Source organism: Copadichromis virginalis, linkage group LG17 (assembly GCF_057382275.1).
Source record: "Copadichromis virginalis isolate Kocher_CV1m ecotype Utaka linkage group LG17, C_Virginalis_male_GT1.1, whole genome shotgun sequence".
In the NCBI taxonomy this organism is placed as follows: Eukaryota; Metazoa; Chordata; class Actinopteri; order Cichliformes; family Cichlidae; genus Copadichromis; species Copadichromis virginalis.
Window position 1 is genome coordinate 15,217,011 of NC_140634.1, and position 6,674 is coordinate 15,223,684.

Here is a 6,674-nt window from a genome sequence, read left to right on the forward strand (position 1 = left end):
TAAACCTTCTCCAGCTTAAAAACTAATCAGTTACCGTTCTTTCCATAACTTTACACAGTATATCTTGGCCTGTAAGACCATGCAAGCAATCCAGCCTCCTCTGATTTTAGTGCTTTAATGAGTATTGCTTGCTTCTATGAACTGGGGAGAAATCTCTCTTTCCATATATTATTCATAAAAACCAATATTTAGTCCAACACTGGTTCAATTATAATCTCTTCAGATAATAATTATTAATGCCATGTTTTCCAGGGGCTGGCTTCCTTGCTTTTTTAAATAGCCCTTTTCATTTCTTCTAGCGATATTATAGTTTATATATGTGTTCTCTTAGTGTTTCTTTTCTTTTTCTTAGTTATTCCTCACCCATGTTACCACCTCTGAGAGCAGATTTAAATTTATTGTTAAATAGTTTTGTACCCCCTAAGTATGGAATTGTGTGGACTGCAACAAAGACTCTCTGACACCAGCTGGTGTTGGTTCTGCCCAGCAAAATAAACTTGCACACAGTGTTGAGGGTTCCCAGTTCTTTAATTACCATTTAGCCTTTCCAGCCTGTAACTGCCAGTGGTCTCTCATAGCTGAAGATGCACGCTCACTCACAGCGTGGACCTTCTCTCTTTTCCCAGCATGGGGAGGCATGAAAAGATTGTGGCTGCCAGTCGGGCCTGAACCCAGTGGACCACTCCTCCCCTGCAGTTCCACTACAGACCGGACTCCCCCCCCACACACACACACCCCACACACACACACACGCACACAGAGACTATTGACTTGCTCAATATCCAGCAGCTTTTTTATTTTGATCGGGTCTGAATTTTCATTGCCTAGGAACTCAAAATCTTAAGCCAAGGTTCTTCAATGACTCGTTAGCAGATCTTTAAATACATCATTACATCTTTTAAATGCCTGTAAATTTGCAATCAAACTTTTGTATTCCATTGCAACAGGTAAAACAGAATCTGTCATCCTCATGGATTTCCAAGCCTGCAATTTCAGTGTATTCTTCACTTCTCTCTGTAAACCTCCTTCCCCTCCTTCTCTCATGAATCTTCACTTTTCGCTTCATGAACTTGTGTAACTGCTCTGGACCTAGATTAATTCATTCAAGGAATCTTTCTGCAACATCAGCTACTACTTTGATTATATCTGTCCTGTTGGATTGATTTCAAGCAGCTGACACCACATCGACCATAAATGCAAAAAAATAATTGAGTTTCTATGACTTGCTGAGCTGCCAGTGGCTGTGAAGAGGAGAAGAAGGGGGAGACATATCACACTACTTTCCCAGTTGCCTATTGCACTCCTTTAACTTTCCTCTGTTCATCTGCACATGTTATTGACTTTTAGGTTGAAGCTTTTCCTCTTGAACAGCTCATATTCTCTTGATGAAGGCATATGGTTTCTTCCACAGTTACGTCATCTAATTTCTTCGTAATCGCAATCAGGATCAAAAAAGGAAGAGTGCAGGAATAATTGGCAATTTTTGACTTCATATTTCACCTTTTAAAAACTGTTTACCTTCCCTCCCACTGCACAAAGTCATATAGGAGTAGCATCTTTTAGGTGCAGGTTTTCTCAGTTCTCAGTGCAGGTTTTTTCTTTGTTGAGAAAAAGGACAAAACTCTCCATCCCTGCATTGACTTCTGAGGATCAACACAATCACTGTTAAGAATAGGTACCTCCTGCCTCTGCTTTTGTCAGCCTTTGAGTTATTGCAAACTCAACCTCCACAATGCCTATCACTTGGTTCGCGTCCAAGAGGGAAACGAATGGAAAACAGCATTCAATACTCATCCGGGTCACTTCGAGTGTCTTGTAATGCCTAACACCAACACTCCCGCAGTGTTTCAGAGAGTGTTGGTGTTAGAGAGACTTTATTAACCAATTTGTGATTGTCTACCTGGACGACATTCTGTTTTTTTCCAAAAGTCATGGTGATCGTGTGAAACAGGTCCGGCTCATCCTGCAAAGACTGCTAGAGAATCGTCTGTTTGTAAAGGGAGAGAAATGAGAGTTCCCCGTGCAGACTGTAACACAGACTGTAAAAACGAGAAATTGATTTTTGTAACGCATAACTTTGTAACCTCAGGTTGGTAGCTTGATTTATTGGAGCCATTTAAGCTTAAGTGTTTTGCTCACTTGACACTTTCACTGTGTGAGCCATAAAGCCTTTTTTTAAATTTATTTATTTTTTTAGTCAATAGTTCTACAGCCACTTCTGGAATCAGTTACCACTCTCACTTGTGGCAACTAACACATTTCAATTCCATTTTTCATTTCAATTTTATTTATATAGAAACAAATCATAACAACAGTTGGGAAGGGCAATTTGTATTGCAAGTTAAATACCGTAAAATAATATAAAGATAGTGAAAAACCCCAATAATCATCAGATTGAGTATAACGTGACTCACTAGTGCTTCTAAAGTGTGCAGTGGCTCCGATGTCGGTTTCTATTTCAGCTGCAGTTTCCTGAGCAAAGTTGACCTTTCAATTTGTGTGAATGTTTCTCTGGAAAAATACTGAACAGTACAGTAGCAGAGTACATGTTGTCCTGAAAAAGCCAGTGACAATTTTATATCTTTCCTGCTATTAAGTATGTTATATTTAGCAACATTTGTATATGCCTTATTTGGAAGTACACCTTACATGGCTACCAACTGAGTTAAATAAGAGGTTCAGATTTGGTCATACACAGTCAAGAATACGTATTTATTGTCCTAATATAAAACTGCAAAACAAACATCTGATCTTATTTTTACAGGTACAACATTGTCACTGACTTCTTTTTTTTTTTAATTAATCAGTTATGGTTTATAATAGCAAGTGTGGCAACAGTCGCTATTTTCAAACTTTTTCCAGAATGGGACTAATTAGAGTGTGTGTTTATATTTGACTAAGGCAAATAGTCCTTGAGGTAGGTCAAGAGGTTGTAAGTAAATGACAGGATGTGTGGTCGGGCTGATTCATGAAATCTTAGTAACATTGGGAAAGAGAACTGACCCAGTCATCACCAACAATGCCCCTTCTGTTAACCACCACACACACAAACACACACCTGAATGGACGCCAGTGTACTGCAGAGGGGAGATGTGCACCATTGCATAACAAAGAGAGAGAGAGATAAATGCAGAATGAGCGAGAGGCAGAATAAATGCTTTTATATCTACTGGAAATTCTATTTTATGACAGAACAACAAACAACAGTCTTTTGCTGACGCACAGTGCTACACTGGTGAGCATTGTAAGCTGGTGCAACTCAAACAGAAGTTTTCTGCTGCATTTAAAGTGTGTTAACAGAACTTATGTTGGATACTTACACTACTGGTCAAAAGTTTTAGAAAACCCCAGTTTTTCCATCTTTTATTGCAATTCAAGTCCAATGAATAGCTTGTAAGTGGCGAACTGCCAGAGATTTAAAAAAGGTAAGGTTACCCAACACTGAAAAATAATGTAGATTTCAGAATTATACAAAAAGCCTTTTACAGGGAACACAAAATGGGCTAACAATTTAATGCTGTTCTGCCACAATGGAGGTTGGTCCAGTCTTGAAAGCTGGTGCTACTAATTCCTACAGGTGTTCTAACCGTTCTGGATTACTTACAGTCCCATCTGTCTGCATAAAAGCAGTGTTGGAACACACTGTGGTACCATACCCTCGTGAGCATCAGTTGAACAGTATTGTACTGTAGAAAATAGTGTGTTGCTACAAAAATGGCGGGAAAAAGGCAATTAACAGTGCAAGAGAGATAGACCATCACAACAGTCAAGGTGTCAGTGAGTACAGTTTCCTTCACCATCAAAAGGCACTTAGAAACTGGGGCAAACGCTGACAGGAAGAGGTCTGGCAACCCAAAGCCACAGCTGAATCAGAAGACAAGTTTCCGAGAGTTAACATCTTGCATGATAAGCGGTCACAGGACAGGAGATTGAAACACAGCTTAATGGCCCTACACATGAGCACAGACACACACTGGACTAGGGATGGGTATCGTTTAAGTTTTATCCGATACCGGTGCCAAACCGGTACTTTTGAAACGGTGCTGGTGCTTAAACGGTGCTCAAACCGGTGCTTAAAGAATGGAGAACACAAAATTGGTCCAAAAACCTCTCATGTTCAGCTGTTTTTTTTGTAAAAAGATAACAATGTTAGCCTTTTCTGCAGCTATAGGGGATTTATGGCATCACTCTTGGCTGGAAGCAGTGCTTAAACAATGGAAAAAAACACAAACTTTGTCCAAAAACCTCTCATGTTTAACTGTTTTCCACTTTTTCTTTGGTCGTTTTAGCCTTTTTGGACAGGGTGAAGGGAGTATCTGCCATCAAACAAGAAGACAGCCGCATGTAACTACGACGGTGTTTGCTAGTTCACTTTACATGCATTAATTTAATAACGTGGTTAGCCTACTCAACGTAAATTATACACGAACAACATTAAGCTACTCACGCAGAGAAGAACGGCTGCTGCTGCCATCATCATCCGTCATCATTTCTGCTACACTGGCAGGGCTAGGGGCCAGGACTCTACTCTTTGGGTTTTTGGGGGATGATGCTAACTCCGGGTCCGATAACAGGCACCACGCCCGCAGTAGATGCGCTCGGTGTGAGGTCTCGCAGCAAGCTATCAAATACGGCGCATTTTTCGGCTTTTAAAAAAAACGCTATGTGTCGCCAGGTGTTTCATCGGATTTGAGGTGTTACCTCCTTTGACAGTATCACAGTATCAGCTTAAAGCACTTGTTGCAGGCTGCTGAGTTTGCATATTTTGCTGTGAAGTACAGCCAGACTTTTGACCGCTTCGCCTTGGGCATTTTTAATCTGTAGCTCTGCTCTAAAAGAACGTACGTACCGGAACCCGCCTACTATCCTCGGAAACGGAAAATGATTGGCTAGAATTCAAAGTGTATGACATCTCAGGAAAAAAAAAAAAGCACCGAAATGTGCGCTGCTTTTCGGTCTGGTTACTACCGTTTATGTCAGAACCATCATGGCACCGGATACCAGTACCCATCCCTACACTGGACCTTTCTTTCATATGGTCTGCCTGTCACTAACCTGGAGATCTGTGACTGTCCACTCTCAGATCATATGCCTGCGTTATTCACTGCTGTTTTTACACATACTGCAGTTAAATCTCGTAGGGTTATTAACCCCTCCACTGCCGTGCAGTTTCTGCTGCTTTTAAACCAGCTCTGTGGCTCCATTAAAAACCAGGCGCCCTAAGGCTAAACCTGAGCTTTGGTTTAATGTTATCGAGCAGAACGCAGATGGAATTGTGGATCACTGGAATCCATTGATTCTGGTAACCACGTTGTTCTGATCTTGCTTGATTTAACTGCTGCCTTTGACACAGTAGACCAGAATATTCTCATATCTCAATTAAATGATCTAGTGGGTATTGGTGGCACTGCACTTAATTGGTTTAAGTCTTATTTGGCAAACAGAACGTTCTCTGTCAGCCTTCTCACTTCTGCATCATCTTCTGTCATGTGGCGTCCCACAGGGCTCAATTTTAGGGTCACTGCTCTTTTTACTGTATTTATTGTCTCTGGATTCCACCCTTAGAAGGCATGGGATCTCTTTTCATGGATTTGCTGATGACTGCCAAATTTATTTGCTACTAAAGCAGAAGGATGGTATCTCCGTAAAACCTCTCTTCACATGTCTAGATGACAGTCAATCTTGGTTGGCTTTAAACTGGTTTGTGTGAGTCCTCCTCTGTTATTACTAGCGTTGGTTTTAAGTTGACAGCGATTTTGAATTGGACAACCAAATTAGAGCAGTGGTGATGTTCAGTTTTTACATTTAAGGTGACTGGCAAGAGTGAAACCTTTTCTTTCTAGGCAGCACTTTGAAACAGTGATCCATGCTTTTATTTCATATTGTCTGGACCACTGTAACTCGCTTTATGTGCAGATCAGTCAGTCATTGCTCTCACGTCTGCAGCTGGTTCAAAATGCCTCTGCACGATTGCTAGAAGGAACTCGTAAAAGAGAGCACATAACCCCTGTCCTGGCCTCACTGCACTGGCTGCCTGTGTCTTTTAGAGTTCATTTTAAAATTCTTATGTTTGTTTTGAAATGCTTTCACAATCTTGCCCCACCTTACATCGCTGAGCTTCTTCATCCCCACACACCCTGTCGGTCTCTTAGGTCAGCTGACCATCTGCTCCTGGGCATACTGAGATCCAGGACGAAGCTCAGAGGGGACAGAGCCTTTTCTGTCGTGGCTCCTAAATTCTGGAATAACTTGCCCTTGCGCATTAGAGAGGCCGCTTCACTGTCCACTTTTAAAACATGTCTTAAAGCCCATTTTTATTCTTTGGCTTTTGGCCTCAGCACGAAGTAGTTTTTCTTGTAATTAAATTAGTTATTAACTAATTCATTAATTATTTTACTTTTTTCTTATATTTGGATTTTATTTATAGATTATGTAATTTTATTATTTATTTCCAATGTACTTTGTGTTAGCTGTGGTTGTTTTAAAGTGCTTTATAAAAGATGATGATGATGATGATGATGTAGAAAGAATGCCACGGGTGTGTTCAGCTGTTATATCTCTCAAAGGTGGCTACTTTGATCAGTCAAAAGTTTAGAATACACTTTGGTCTATAAAATGATTCCATGATTTCTTTTCTAACTCCAATTGGTTATTTGTACGAACGACCAAAACCA